Source organism: Equus przewalskii, chromosome 17, assembly GCF_037783145.1.
Source record: "Equus przewalskii isolate Varuska chromosome 17, EquPr2, whole genome shotgun sequence".
Taxonomy (NCBI): Eukaryota; Metazoa; Chordata; class Mammalia; order Perissodactyla; family Equidae; genus Equus; species Equus przewalskii.
The window spans coordinates 41,250,732-41,267,615 of record NC_091847.1 but is presented as its reverse complement, the minus strand read 5'-3'; the positions used below and the strand labels follow the sequence as shown (position 1 = coordinate 41,267,615).

General features: G+C 35.7%; 1 protein-coding gene across 22 annotated transcripts in view; it reads right to left on the bottom strand.

Annotated features, from left to right (window-relative positions):
• Positions 1-16,884, bottom strand: part of TANK (TRAF family member associated NFKB activator) — an 86,589-nt gene that overhangs the window by 32,795 nt on the left and 36,910 nt on the right. The gene's annotated exons all lie outside the window — the stretch shown is intronic.

The following is a 16,884-nucleotide window of genomic DNA, read 5'->3' as shown; positions in this document are numbered from 1 at the left end:
TAAACCACTTAAATTACTTTATAAACTCAAGAAAATTCTGTAATAATTTAAAAACAGACTCTGGAAGAATAGCAGGAGAAACAGAATAGCAATGGTTCATGTTCTCTTTCTGCTCTTTCCACTTATTTACATTATAGAAATCATAGTATTCTAGTCTAACTGTATGTATGTCTGATTTCCCTTTAGATTATGACCTCCTCAGGGGCAGAGACTATTTTCTTCTGTCACCTCCAGGGTATAACAGAGTGTCTGGCACACATTGAGATGCTCAGTTAATATTAATATAAATTAATTAAGTCGTTAAAGAAGTGATCTGAAGGAATGGAGAAAAGGTTTTGGTTATATTTCTATAAGGGAAACAGGAAAAATGGAGACAAGGTGAGTAGGTGAATAAGACAAAAGGAAATTAAGTTTGAGAAAATGGATGCAAAATATAGACATGTCTGAAGATACATTTTTTGGGAAAAAAGGGAAGTTATACTGTCAGAAAAAAGGGTACTAATTTGAGGAGAAAAAAATACATACTCAGAAAACAGAATGAAGATTTTGACCACAAGGCTATGAGAAGGAAAAGTCCAAAAGAGGATATTCTATCAAATTGGGAAATAACCAAAATTTGGCTTATTTGCTATGTTTGGAAACTAACAAAGTTTTTTTTTTTCTTTTTATTAAATGCTTTTGTTCACTGAACAGATCTGAATAAACTTAAAGCCTGAAAAGTCATTTTAAAAGGTCAGATAATTGTTGTACTGTCACAGTATTTTTTAAAAAACAGTACAATTACAAAGCAAGTACATTCCAGCACTATCAAAGACCCCACAAAACAGAAAAATCACTAACAACCACATTGAAAATGTACAACAGCAATGTCTTGTCAACACTTCTGTACAGAGCACAGACATGACAGCTAAAACAGACAGAAGAGAAGATGCTTTTGACAGCCAGTGTGTGTGAATGATTCTTTGAGTCAGATGGCAGCAACAAGTTACCAACTAGGAGATCTGCATGACAACTAACCATCCATCTGTATCAAACACCATCTGGCCAAGATGACTCTGGCTTCTGTGTATTTGACACTCCTTCCAATTCCAAAGACTAGCAAAACAAGTGGTCTACCAGCATCTAAAGAGGTAAACAGGTACTTAGGTACTTGTGCCATAATGTACTTTGTATTCTTTCTTAGTGTTCAAAAGGAAAACTTAAAACAAGTGATCAAATATACTACACATCTTAAATTTATTAAAAGTGGTTGTCCATACATACTCTCGACTATGATAAATATAAAGCAAAAAGCTTATCTTAAGAGATGTCCCTTTATCCAGGCAAAATTTCAATCCATCTTCAAAACTAAGGCAGCATATTCTCTATAATTTTGGACATATAGCTGCTCAAGTTTTCCTGAGTTTCATAAATATTAAAACAGAATTCAAGAAATTGAATTTTTTTCCTATTGCTGACAGTGAAAATTCTCATTTTTCATATTTTCCAAAGCACTTACTTCTAGATGGGGAAACAAGTTCAAGTGTCCTTAAGTCATCTGTAACAGGTCAAACATTATCTCTTCTCATCCTCAAGAACTAACCTCAATATTCTGAAAAATACCATTGTTTTCCTTCAAATATAAAAAGAATAGGAATTCAATAAATGTTAAATGGATTTTAAAAAAAAGAAAGTCTCAATTTAAAAACCTTTCAAATGGTTCCAAGATTAACAAAGAGAATGAAAGCTTTACTGAAGGATTTGCTTGGCTACCACAAATGCTCTCGATAGGGAGTTCCACAGTTCATGAAAGAAGATAATTAAATATTAATCGGCCCCATACATCACACTTTAGACACAAACCGTCTTGAAACTTTGGTAAACTAAACATCAACTTCAATTTTCAGTTTTAAAAAAATGAGGTTGTATAGGATTAGCAACTCAGAGATCCTGGTTTACATAGCTCATTCTTCAACTGTACTCTTTTATATTCTCTGATAACTAGGTTTATAAACCCTGCCCTCTTTGCCCTCCCGAATTCAAGACTTATCTAGAAGATCTGTAATTTGATGGATCAGATTATCAATCTGGTTATCTACTATTAGGTGACAGTGCTGCCACCAATTTCTCAGCATACCAAATGGCAAACTATGACAAACTATTTTTATTTTACGACCATGGGTTTTGGTCCCAATTAATTTACTTAGCCTCTTTGTTTCTTCCTCTTTGAAATGAAAATAATATTTATCTGAAGGATTGAAGGAGATAGCATGCATAAAATATCTGGCACATGATAAGTTCTCTGAAAACATTAGTTCCTTTCCTTTAATAACGAGCAAGGGATCTACCTAATATCTATTACTGTAGCATGTAGTGCATACATCTAGTAACTAAAGTTCTGATTACCACCAAACATAGGCAATTTATCACCAGACTTACCACACAACCACCCTATGCTCTAAGCCAGTTTTCTCGTTCTTTCTTACATTTCATTGTAACCTAGGACGCAGAAGTTTTTTTTTTAAGAAATCAGTGTGGTCTATCTCCATTGAATCAAAAACATTCTTTTAAGCAAAAAGCAAAAAAACTCTGGTTGTTCAAAGTTTACAAAGAGACAAAATAGGCCCAAAACTGATTAAGGAACAATTAATGGCTGTTAAAAATTACAAAAGCATGTTAGTTGAAAAAAAGTGCAAAAACAACAAAATTGTCCACCATCACCACAACAAATACCCAGATATGCACAAAGTAAAAAGTGACATTCTTCCTTTACTTTGCTTTCCATTCCTCCTCAGAGATAACTACTACTGACACCTTGGTATGTATGTACCCTTTCAGAACTTCTGTGTACATGTATACGTATCTTACTTTTTAAAAAATGAGAATTATTCTGCAACCAAATTTTTCAAGAATACATCATCATCATATGATCATTTCACTGAATACTTACTATGCACCAAAATCAGAGAGCTTTATTTTCTTTCTCTCATTTAATCCTTAAATGAACTTTCTGCGGAGATTATTTCCCACATTTTACAGATAAGAAAACTGAGGCACAGAGGTACAAAATAACTTGTCCAAGGTTTCTCAGTAGGTAATAGAGCTGGGAATCGAATCCAGGTTTACCTGATCACAATGCCCAAGCCCCTAAATAACCAGCATGGCATATCCTTGAGTATATCTAGTTCTACCAAAGTCCTCTTTTTTGCTATATCCTCTTCCCTTAGGCAATCTCATCCCTAGTGGCTGGTCATACGCCAGACTCTCAAATTTCTCCTTCTAGCCCAGACCTGTCTTCTGAACTCTGGATCTATGTGGCCAAGTGCTACTGGGAAAGCAATTGAAATTTTACTTATTCAAAACTGATGATCTCCTTCTGCCAACCACCATCTCCCCAAATCCCCTTTCCTTCGCAAAATAAGGTCCTTTACTAGCATTCCTTCTCTCAGTATACGGCACCACTGTCTATCCAGAAAGCTGTAACTATCCTTGACATCTAGCTGTTCTATAGCCTATCCATGACCAAGTGTCAATTTTAATCTTAAATCTCTCTCAAGTCTATCCACTTTTTCATCTCCAATGTAGCCATCACAGTTCAAGCCATCACAACCTCAATGAACTACTGCAATAGCTAACTGCTCTCCCCAAATCTATCAGCCAATCCATTTTCTACATAGTAGCCACTCTGTTCTTTGCAAAATGCAAATCTAATCATAACACCCATGCTTTCCTCCCACCTCTTCCCCCACAAAACCTTAAATGGCTTCCTATTGCTCTTAGAATAAAGAACCAAAAATCCTCAATATGGTCTCTAAGACCCTACACAGTCTTGCCCTGACCCTTTTCATTGTACCTTTCCCTTATACTTTCAGTTCTTTTAGGCCAATGGGTCTTTATAATGCAGGTCCTTGTACCTGGAAAGCCCCTCAAGCTTGCCCTTTCAAAAATCACTTCATAAAGATTGTCTTCTCTGACTGCCTGGATTAGGTCAACTCCCTAACAGACATTCTAATAGCAGTTTACCTTTCTTCCTAATACTTATCAGAGTTTGAAACTTTACATTTATGAGATTGTTTGACTAGTGTCACCATTCCATAAAGCAAGAAGCATGTGTGCTTATCATTGTAGACCTGGTACTTAGAGCAGTTCCTGAAACAGTATATTGAGTAGATGCTCAAAGTATCTTTGAATGGAGAGCATAATTTAAACATTCCTAATTATTGATGGATCTTCTTGAACATAAATCCTAGCATACCTGTCTAAAAGTTTTGACAGAACATATTTCTGGAAATAAAAACCTGGAACAAAGGATACAAACATTTTAAATTCTGATAGGTGGAAAACGAGTCTATGGCAAAGTACTGACAACGTACAACTGTAGAAATAAGTCTTTGAGCAGAAACAGCCAGAAGCACCTTTATTCTAATACCAGTAGCTTCAGTAGGAAAAAAACAGAGTGAACTGCTCTATTTCCACTGACACTTTACACAGAGATATATGTTTTTGTGGAACAAAGAAAGGAAAAAAATAAGGAAAAAAGAAATGGCCTCATTATTTGGTAAACAATAATGAGGCCATCTACATCATAAGTGAAAATAAAGGTATTTTTTAATATAGTAGTACCTCCAATAAAGGCATTTATATGCAATCCTTTAAAACATGTTTTACAATCTTTTAGAGGTAACATAAGCCTTGAGGCTAAGAGTTTACATTTCAGATGGGTCAAGACTAGCTCTAGAATAAAGCAATCTGACAAGACAGTCCTTATGGTTTCATATTTATTGTTACAAAAGTGTTTGGATCTGTAATTTATGACAAAAAGACAGAGCACAGTCGAATTTAGTCTTATTTGAGGTCTTCACCTTAGACTCACTGGTTAGTCAATAAGGCTCTTTGCTTAGCAAATAGGATGGTTTTACACATTCTGTATCCTTTACCCTTCTTATCAGAACAAAGAAAAAGCAATTTATAGCGCAGTACCTAAACTAAGAATTATGGGGATTTCTTCCTTTCTATATAAGACATTGTTGATTTTTCTCTTTTAATCAAGAACTGGGCAAGAAGAGACAAATATGTTTTGTTCCATATTTCTCTTTTCCATAAGAAGATTTTTATTTTTTTTATTACATAATACAAAAGATCTTGGGACAAGCAAAAGATCAGCTGTCAGAAGTTTTCTGTAACTTTATCATTTATGAATACGGCAATCTGACTTTTAAATGGCAATGAGTTTTAAAATTTTCAGATGTTTTTATTATTTTAATTGATTCTTCTCTTGGAAAGATGGAAAGAAGCAATAGAGGGTACTTAAGTCTTAATTAAATATATTTGGTTTCTCCCACAGAAAAGCAGCAGAAATTGATAACAAGCAACTTGGTATAAGTAATAAATTGATTAAACATTTAATTCCACATTATGGAATCTTGTCATATTTGAAACCCTCCAGGCAACTTTAGCCTAGTCGGCCATAAGATGTGGCAAAGACTGCTAATTATTCTCCCCATTTACATTCTTCTCTTTCTTTCAGTAATATAGACTTTTAGCTGGGCACATGGTCATCCAGCTACGTTTACTAGCCTTTCCCATTACTAGGTATAACCATGGAACTAAGTTCTGGCTAACAGTATGTGAACAGAAGTGACCCATACAAATTCTGGACCACATCATTAAAAGGAAGTCGTCTGTTCTTCCCTGCTTCTCTCTCTTTCTTCTCACTGGCAGGGAAATAGTAACAAGTACAGCAGTCATTGTGATTCCAGAGAGGGAAACTATATTTCAAGGTGTAGCCCTGGCTACTCACCTCTGGACTGTCACAGGAGAGAGATAAACTATCTTATTTAAGCACAATATTTCTTGGTCTCTTCGTAGCAACAGCTGATCATATACAATAACTAATTCAGGGGTGAAGCCAACTCTACCACTGCCCTGTCAGGGGCTATTGTGATTAAAACATTCCTCTACTCTGGAAATCAGAAGACCTCTTACTGTGAGTACATATGAATGCTTATGCAAGGCAAGAAACAGAATAAGCAATATTAGACTCTGAACCCTTTTAAGTGCACGTTCTACGTTTTATTTATCGTGGATCCCTAGCATTTATTATGTGCCTGGCACACCATAAATTGTTTGTAGGATGATTGAAATAAAGATTAATAGCAAGCTTTATACTCCTGCCTCTTTTGGTAAGAGATGTGTAAATCACAAAGTAGGAATTCATCCAAGAAAAAAGGAAACTATATTAGATTATTCAATGGTAAGAAAACAGTTTGAGGGGCTGGCCCAGTGGCGCAGTGGTTAAGTTCGCACTTTCCACTTCAGCGGCCTGGGGTTCACTGGTTTGGATCCTGGGTGCGGACCTAGTACTGCTTGTCAAGCCATGCTGTGGCAGGCGTCCCACTTATAAAATAGAGGAAGATGGGCACGGATGTTAGCTCAGGGCCAGTCTTCCTCAGCAAAAAGAGGAGGATTGGCGGCAGATGTTACCTCAGGGCTAATCTTCCTCAAAAAGAAAAAAAAAAAGTAAGTTTGAAAACCTGAAATGGGCTGTAATTTAGCTAGGTTAGTATAAAGAATATGGACTTCAAAGTCAGATAAACCTAATTTTAGTACAGATTCTGCCACTTATGTTGAAACATGTAGTTGTGAGTCTCAGTTTTTTCATTTGAAAATAGGGTCAACAATGCTTACTTTGTAGGGCTAGGAGGATTTAAGTACAAAGTAGGTGACACTTGTAAAATATACTCATTCATTAAATGTTAATTCTCCTTTCTGCTTTATGAAGTAATATGAATTTAAGGACTGAAGGAGGGAAGAGAATGTAATTGGTTTAGCATTATCTGTGATTACCTGATATTTTAGTATGGTCCAGAATAAAGGCTATACTGGAAGGATAAGCTAAAAATAGTGATGTTTTCTTAAAGACTAGAGGTTCTAAGACAAAAATGTAATGGCATGGTGGCAGGAGTGCTCAGGTAGAACAATGGAAAATCTGGCACAGAACTGAAAGAGAAAACACTACTTAGGGGCCAGGGAAAGTAAATACACTTGATGATCAATAGTAGAACACTAGTAGTAGTATGAGGGATCATCCTTTGAAATTTAAGTGAAGTAATTTATGATAAATAAAAGGCAGTATTATTCCACACAGCCCTTCTAAGACTCATTACTCCCTTGAAATGGTATACAGGTGAGAAAAATAGTGAATATATAAATTCAGGTCAGACATTCAGCTTAATGTGTCTTCCAAGAGGAAATGAGATGTATGGGTCCAGAGCTCAGAGGGCAGGTCTGGAGTAAGGAGATAAATTTAGGAGTCACTGTCATAGGTATCTGAAGCCACAGGAGAAGATGAGAGGTCACACAAAATATAAAGTAAGAAGCCAAGAAGGCCTTGAAAAACTTTTAATAGTGGCCTGGTAGTAGAGAAGAAACTTACAAAGGAGATTAAGGAAGTGAGGCCCAAGAGGGAACGAGAAAATAAAATATGGTGTGTGGAATGTTAAAGAAAAATAGTGCTTTAAGCAAGAGGTAGTACAAGTGATATGGCCAACTATTAAATGAAATGAGGCAGCTCTATATGTATAAACTTGAAAGACTATCGATGATTTTAGGCAAAGAAGTTATAGACATGGAATGTGTGGTCAGGTAGATTTTTTCACATCCCAGTTCTACTAGCTTTACTACTTATTAGCTGTGTGGTTGTGGCCAAGTTATTTCACCTCTCTGTATTTCCTTTTCCTCATCTGAAAAATGAAAATAATACTTCCTCACAAGATTTGTATGATTAAATCAGATGACTGTAAAGCACTTTGGCAAACATGAGCCTCAATAAATCTCAGTAATGATGATGGTGAAGATAAATACATTTAAAAAGTTTGAATCCTTTTTCAGATTAAAATAATTCCATTTTTGAAAAAATATAATTCATATATTCAGTAAGGATATACATCAAATTATTAACAACAGTTACCCCTAGGGAGCGAGGGAGAGGACCATCATTTTATATTCTGTGTATCTTGAATTACTTGCAATTTTTTCAATATGCACACGCTTCTTTTTTTTTTTTTTTTTAAACATTTTATTTTTTCCTTTTTCTCCCCAAAGCCCCCCGGTACATAGTTGTGTATTCTTCGTTGTGGGTTCCTCTAGTTGTGGCATGTGGGACGCTGCCTCAGCGTGGTCTGACGAGCAGTGCCATGTCCGCGCCCAGGATTCGAACCGACGAAACACTGGGCCGCCTGCAGTGGAGCGTGCGAACGTAACCACTCGGCCACGGGGCCAGCCCCTATGCACACGCTTCTTTTATAAGTTTGGCCAATTATATTTTACAAATCACTTACCTGCCTTCATTGTCTTTGTCTCCCTTATTAATTTGGAATACTTGGATGCCTTTGCTTGACAAAATGTTCTTAAATAGATGAAGCGCACTGACTTCTCAAAGAGGAGCTTCTGAGTCTTAAACTGCAGTGAACTAGAAGAATCGCTGTGAGAAGAACTGGCTTGGAGTATGGACAGCTAACTGGTAAAAGGCTAGGGTGTGGGGCCGGCCCCATGGCGGAGTGGTTAAGTTTGCGTGCTCTGCTTTGGCGGCCCATGGTTTCACCGGTTCAGATTCTGGGCGTGGACACGACACCGCTCATTGAGTCACGTTGAGGTGGCGTCCCACATAGCACAACCAGAGGCACCCACAACTAGAATATACAACTATGTACTGGGAGGCTTTGAGTAGAAGAATAAGAAGAAAAAAGAAAAAGATTGGCAACAGATGTTAGTGCAGGTGCCAATCTTTAAAAAAAAAAAAAAAAGGCTGGGGAGTTGGTACAAACTGATGAATGACAGATAAATAGCAATAAAACATAGCTGGTAAGAGAATCTAGGCTACACCAATTCTCTTTTTTTTGTAACAGACTTTTTAAAGTTGTAGTAAAATATATATAGCATAAAATTTGCCATTTAAACTATTTTAAGTGTACAGTTCTGTGGCATTAAGTACACTTACATTCTTGTACAAACATCACCACCATCTATCTCCAGAACTTTTTCATGTTCCCCAACTGAAACTCTGTACCTATTAAACACTAACTCCCCATTCTCTTGCTCCAGCCTCTAGAAACTACCCTACTACTTTCTGTCTCTATGAATCTGACTACTCCAGGCACCTCATATAAGTAGAACCACACAATATTTGTCCTTTTGTGACAAGTTTATTTCACTTAGTGTAATATTTAATGTTGTACATTGTGTCAGAATTTCCTTCCTTTTTAAGGCTGAATAACATTCCATTGTATGTATATAAGGCATTTTATTTATCCATTCATCCATGGACTAACACTTGGGTTGCTTCCACCTTTTGGCTACTGTAAATATAAGCCTACTATGAACATGAGTGTACAAATACCCCTTTGAATCCCTGTTTTCATCTTGTTTGGGTATATACTCAGCAGTTGAATTGCTGGATCATATGGTAATTGTTTATTTTTTTGAGGAAACATCAAACATTTTCCACAGAGGCTATATCATTTTACATTCCCATCAGCAATGTACAAGAGTTCTGATTTCTCTACTTCCTCACCAACACCTTTTTTATTTTTACTTTTTTATAATAGCCAATGGGTGTGAAGGGGTATCTCATTGTGGTTTTGATTTGCATTTCCCTAATGACTAATGATGTCAAGCATTTTTTCCATGTGCTTATTGGTCATTTGTATAACTTATTTGGAGAATGTCTATTCAAGTCCTTTGCTTATTTTTAATGGGTTTTTTTGTTGTTGTGGTTGTTGCTAAGCTGTAGTTCTTTACAGATCCTGGATATCAATCACTTACCAGATATATGATTTGCAAATATGTTCCCTCATTCTTTGGGTTGCCTTTTCACTCTGTTGATAGTGTTTTAATTTTGATGAAGTCCAATTTATCTAATTTTTCTTTTGTTACCTGTGCTTTGGTGTCATATCCAATGTCATGGAGCTTTTCCCCTCTGACTTTTCTAAGAGTTTTATAGTATTAGCTCTTGCATTTAAGTCCTGATTTAATTTTTGTCTATGGTAAAAGGTAAGGGCCCAACTCATGAACATGAAATTTTTCCCCATATGTTGGTATTTTCTTTAATTTCTTTCAGCAATGGTTTGTAGTTTTCACTGTATAAGTCTGCTGCCTACTTGGTAAGTTTATATTATTCATTTTGATGCTATTGTAAATAGAATTTTCTTAATTTCCTTTGCAGATTGTTTAATGTTGATGTATATAAATGCAACTGGTTTTTATGGCTGATTTTGTATCCTACAACTTTGTTGAATTTGTTTATTAGTTCTAGCAGTTTTTTTGGTGGAATCTTAACAGTTTTCTACAAATAAGATCAAGTCATCTATGAACAGAGATAATTTTACTTCTTTTCAATTTGGATATCATTCTTCTTGCCTAATTGTTTTGGGTAGGATTTCCAGTATTATGTTGAATAGAAGTGGTGAAAGTGGGCATCCTTGTTTTGTTCCTGATCTTAGAGGAAAAGCTTTCAGTCTTTCACCATGGAGTACTATGTTAGTTGTGGGTTTTTCATATATGGCCTTTATTGTGTTGAAATAGTTTCCTCCTATTTCTAGTCTCGTGAGTGTTTTTATCATAAAAGGGTGTTGAATTTTATCAAATGCTTCTTCTGCATCAATTGAGATGATCATGTGTTTTTCATTCTGTTGAAGTGGTGTATTCCATTGACTGATTTTGTATGTTGAACCATCCTTGCAGTGCAGGAATAAATCCCTCTTGGTCAAGGTGTATAATCCTTCAAAAATATTGTTGAATTCAGTTTACTATTATTTTGCTGAGGATTTTTACATCAACATTTGTAAGGGATATTAGTCTGTAGTTTTGTTTTCTTTAGTGTCTTTGTCTGGCTTTGGTATCAGGGTAATGCTGGCCTCAAAGAATGAGTTAGGAAGTGTTCCTTCCTGATCAAGTTTTTGGAAGAACTGGTGAGAAGGACTGGCGTTAATTCTTCTTTGAATGCTTGGTAGAATTTACCAGTAAAGCCATTGGGTCCTGGGCTTTTTTTTTTTTTTAATGAACAGCACATAGAATGCTTTCCTTTTGTTTGCTGGGAAAGATTTGCCCTGAGTTAACATCTGTTGCCAATCTTCCCTTTTTTTTCCCCCTCCGCAAAGCCCCGGGACATACTTGTATATTCTAGTTGTAAGTCCTTCGAGTTCTTCTATGTGAGCTGCCACCATAGCATGGCTATAGATGAGTGATGTGGTTCTGTGACTGGGAACTGAACCTGCGCTGCCGAAGCAGTGAGAGTGCCAAACTTGAACCACTAGGCCATCAGGGCTGGCTCCCTGGGCTTTCTTAATTGGGAATTTTTTTGTGTGGAGGGAACTTATTGATTACTGTTTCAATCTCTTCACTAGGTATAGGTCTATTCCAGATTTTCTATTTCTTCATATCTTGGTAGGTAGTATGTTTCTAGGACTTTGTCCATGTTATCTAGGATATCCAATTTGTCGTACAACAATTGTTTACAAGTGTTTAGTACCTTTATAATTCTTTTTATTTCTGTACAATTGGTAGTAATGTCCCCTCTTTCATTTCTGGTTTTAGTTATTGGAGTCTTCTTTTTACTCTTAGTCAATTTAGCTAAGGGTCTGTCAATTTTGTTGATGTTTTTGAAGAACCAATTCTTGGTTTCATTGACTTTCTCTATTAGTTTTCTCTATTTTGTTTACCACTGCTATAATTTTTTCTATTTCCTTCTTTCTGTTAGCTTTGGGTTTACTTTGTTCCTTTTTTAGTTTCTTAAGGTGTAAAGTTAGATCACTGATTTGAGATCTTTCTTTTTTTTTGGAAGATTAGCCCTGAGCTAACATCTGCTGCCAATCCTCCTCTTTTTGCTGAGGAAGACTGGCCCTGAGCTAACATCAGTGCCCATCTTCCTCTACTTTATATGTGGGATGCTTACCACAGCATGGCTTGCCAAGCAGTGCCATGGCTGCACCTGGGATCCAAACCGGCGAACCCTGGGCCGCTGAAGCAGGACGTGAGCACTTAACCGCTGTGCCACTGGGCTGGCCCCGAGATCTTTCTTCTTTTTAATGTAAGCATCTATAGCTAAAAAATCTCCCTCTTAGCACTGATTTCTCTGCATTTCATAAATTTTGGCATGTTGTGATTTTATTTTCATTTGTCTCCAAGATATTTTCTAATTTCTCTTGTGATTTCTTCTTTGACCCATTGTTGTTTAAGAGCATGTTATTTAAGTTCCACATATTTGTGAATTTCCCAGTTTTCCTTCTGCTGTTGATTTGTGGTTTCATTCCATTGTGAAGAAAAAAGATACTTGTATGATTTCAATCTTTTTAAATTTAGAGAGTCATTTTTAATGGCCTAACACATGGTCTATCCTGGAGAATGTTCCATGCAAACTTGAGAAAAATGTGAATTCTGCTGTTGTTGGGTGGAGTATTCTGTAAATGTCTATTAGTTCCAACTGGTCTATAATGTTGTTCAAGTCCTCTATTTCCTTAATGATCTTCCATCTGTTCTATCCATTATTTAAAGTGTTCAAAGTGGGATACTGAAGTCTACTACTGTTATTGTAAAACTATTTCTTCCTTTCATACTGTCAATGTTTGCTGAATATATTTTGGAGCTGTGATGTTTGGTGCATATATGTTTATAATTGTTATATCTTCTTGACGAATTGATCCTTTTATCAATATATAATGTCCTCCTTTATCTGTGGTAACAATTTTTGACATGAAGTCTGTTTTGTCTGACATTGGTATAGCCACTTTTGCTCTCCTTTGGTTACTATTTGCAAGGAATCTTTTCCCATCCTTTCATTTTCAATGTGAAAAGGACATTTTTGGCATGTCTTTAAATCTAAAGTGAGTCTTGTCAACAGCATATAGTGGGATTCTATTTGTTTATTCATTCTGCTAATCTATGTCTTTTGATTAGGCTGTGTGATCCATTTTCTCTTAATGTTAACTACCGATAGGGAAGTACTTACTTTCGCCATTTTGTTGTTTTCTGTATGTTTTATAGCTTTTTGTTCTGTATTTCCTCCATTGTTTGTCTCTGCGTTTAGTTGATTTTTTGTAGTGACACATTTTAATTCCCTTCTCCTTTCTTTTTGCGCATATTCTATAGATTTTTTTTTGTGGTTACCATTGAGATTATATATAACATCCTTAAGAAATGACAATCTTAAATTGATACCAACTTAACTTTAATTGCATACAAAAACTCTACACCTTTATAGTTCTACCCTTCTACCTTGTTATTAATGTCACAAATTACATCTTTATATATTGTGTACCCATTAATATAGATTTAAAGTTATTTTTTATATACTTGCCTTTTAAATCCTGTAGAAAATAAAAAATGGAGTTACAAGACAAAATTACAATAATACTGGTTTTTATACCTGTCTATTTAGCTACCTTTACCAGAGAGCTTTATAATTTCATATGGCTTCAAGTTACTGTCTAGTATCCTTTCATTTCAACTTGAAGGACACTCTTCAGCATTTCTTGTAGGTTAGGTCTAGTGGTAATGAATTCCACCCACTTCTGTTTATCTGGCAATATTTTAATTTCTCTCTCATTTTTGAAGGACAGTTTGCCAGATACAGAATTCTTGGTTAATAGGTTTTTTTCTTTCAGCATTTTAAATATATCATCTCACTGCCTTCTGGTCTGCAAAGTTTCTGTTGAGAAATCTGCTAACAGTCTTATTGGGGCTCCCTTGTACAAGGTTGTCCTCTTGTTTCTCTTCTCTTGCTCTGTTCTCTTTCTCCTTGGTACCTCTTTCTTCCATTAGTCCATGTATCATTCCTATGAAGATGACTCCCAAATTTGTATTTCCAACTGGTACCTTACTTCAGAGATCCCCATTTCAATTTCTTGCTGATCATCTTCCCCTGGCTAATCTTCTAACACTTGAATTCAAAATATCCAAATCAAATCAAATGAGTAAATATTGATCTTTAGGATCTTCTATTTTCACAATAAGTCATGAAAGTGGGGAACTGGAATGGGATTGAGGAATTCAAGAAACTCATTAACAATAACCCATCCCTTGGACTCACATTCTCTACTCTCTTTTTTCACTCCTCTGTGTCTGTTCTCTCACTTCATGAGAACTTCAGCCATAAACCTTCTTTTTGTTCTTAATCTATTAGACTCCTCCTAGATTAGCTTCCTTTTGCTTTTAGCTTATATCTCAAAGCATATAATTTCAATTGCTTTTGTACGCACTTTCTGGCCATCCAACTGTTCTTGTACTCTTAACTCTGCAACCTCCTAATCCTGGATTTCACCATCCAGCTCTTCTACTTCTATACCAAGAAAGCTGCTGAAAAAGTGATCAACAAACATGGACTGATACCACTAAAAGTTCACAGTAAAGGGTGAATGAAACATTTTTCTTCTCTCTTTTATTAACTGAAGCTATTTTAATTCTTTACTACCACTCTCAGAATATCCTAAAATCACTTCACTCAGTAGATGACCTCACCTTGTATTTCACAGAAAAAAATGGACTCAAATGATCACTCTTTATTTTTTAATTGAGTAAATTTGATGAGTAACATTGTGTGAGTTTAAGGTGTACAGTGTGTTACTTTGAGAGATTTAGATATTGTAATATGACTGCTGTTGTGATATTTATCACATTATATAATTATAGTACAGTATTATTGTCTGTATTCATTACACTGTGCATTAGATCTCTATGGCTTATTTACTACTTGTTACAAGTTTGTATCTCTAAACATCATCAATCTTAACCCCACTCCCCAACTCCTCCTCGTAACCACCATTTTACAGTTTTTTACAGGTTTCACTCTTTCAGATTCCACATATAAGTGATATATGATAACCCTTCTAACTTCCTGCCACCACCACCTCCTATATGCACAGTTATCTTCATTTGCAGTTTTTTCTCTTGTTCCCTTCTGTTCTCAGAGGAATAGGTGTTTCTCCTCTTGTTCACAGTAAATTCCTTAACCTACTTCTGAATCTCCAGAAACCAAGGGATTGGCCATATTTCCTTCCTCTTACCCTCTTGCCCTTTACATATTCCTTCATCCTATACACTCTAACTCAGGAATGTTATCCACATTCAAGGCTATAATAAAATCTGTTGTTCTATAATCTCCAATTCTGAACTCTACCTAGGCTTCTAGTTCCAAATTTACAACTATCTATTAAACATTTTCATCTGCATGTCCAACAGGTAACTAAACCTAATAACTAAAACCTAATTACACATCTTACTTCTCCATCCTCAAATCTGCATCTCTTCTTCATTCTTGGTTTCAGTTATCAGCACCATCAATCCAGTCTTCTATTCCAGATACCTGGGTATCATCCTAGAATCTATGCCATCACCCTCAGAAGTAGCCTGCATTCAGGTGCTACCTGGTTTCCATTCTATCTCCTAAATAAATCTTAGATCTCTTCTCTAATTCATCCCTAATGCTTAATTTAAGTCCTCATTGCTTGAAATGATTGACATTCATTTTTTCTTTTTTAAATTGAGTATTATATGTACATTTATATTTAACACAAGTATATTAATAATTTATAATTATATACTAATAAATATACTAAAGTTCATAAAGTGCAACTTAATGGTTGCCAGGTATTTTTACAGTCCTGACTCTTAGAACACTGGTTAGCATCAATACATACATTTGTTGAGATGAATTCCACACTGTCCTCTATCCTATCTATCCTCTATCCCCAATATCAGGAAGACTTTTCTAAAGCACATATTAATCCTTCAGTAAATTTTGATTGAATAAGAATACAGTACAAACTACTTACTCATATTCATCATGATAGGGCCCCAATCTACCCTCACAGCTTCTTTCCTGTACTACCATGACTAGTCTTTCAGAAGTCAAAGGATTACCTTATGGTACATGGAACGTACCATACAGTCCCTCGCTTCTGAGTTTTTATTATATATACTGCTCCCTCTGCTTTCAGGACTCTTCTCTAATTTACCCAATACCTCCTAATCTGAGCCCAAGTGTTGGGCTTGATACTGAGCTTAAGACTTGATCCTCCCAGACTAAGTTAGGTGCCTTTTCTCTGTGCTCATATATTATCCTGCACAGATCTCTATTATGGCACTTAGAACACTATGGTAATAACTATTGATCTTCTTTTTTATCCTCTTTACTTATTGGAAAGTTCCTTAAGGGCATAAACATATTTCAGTATTCTCAGAACCTCATCAAGTACCCAGCACATAGTAGACACTCAACAATATTTCTTAAATCAGGATATTTTGAGTCTAATATAAAAGAACATACAGTAAACATTTTTTCTTCTCCTATTCTTAAGTACTTGACAAATACAAAAAAAATATATTTCCCTTCCTCCTCTTTAGGATAATTGCTCATGTGAGCAAAGGCTTCTTCCATGGCAAATAAGAGGTTAAACTACATAAGTTTTCAGTTGCTTACCACTGGCCAGTGCAGGAAGAGAGTACAAAAATTCCTGTTTCTATCTTAACCTAAGAATAGCTCAATACTCCTCCTTCCCTAATTCTGTGTTTCCTAACTTTCCTAGAAAAGTATAGGACTGTTGAAGTTTCTTAATGAATCTAATGGGAAAATAAGAATGAAAGCTGGGAGGTTTTGTTTTTTAAAAAATTATTATGCCTTATACCTGAACTGGAAAGGAAAAGAAATCCAAATTCCAAACTTCATTCCAATAATTTCAGAAAGCTCCCCATCATTATCATGCCTCTGTTGCTCCTCTGAGCCCCCAATGAAGATCGATAGTCCATAAGTCTACCTACATAAGTGGGAGTATGCTTTTGAAAACCAACAGAATCACAAAGAATAATGATTTGTGAGGAATGCAGAGAAACATGTACAACAGCTTATGGTATATG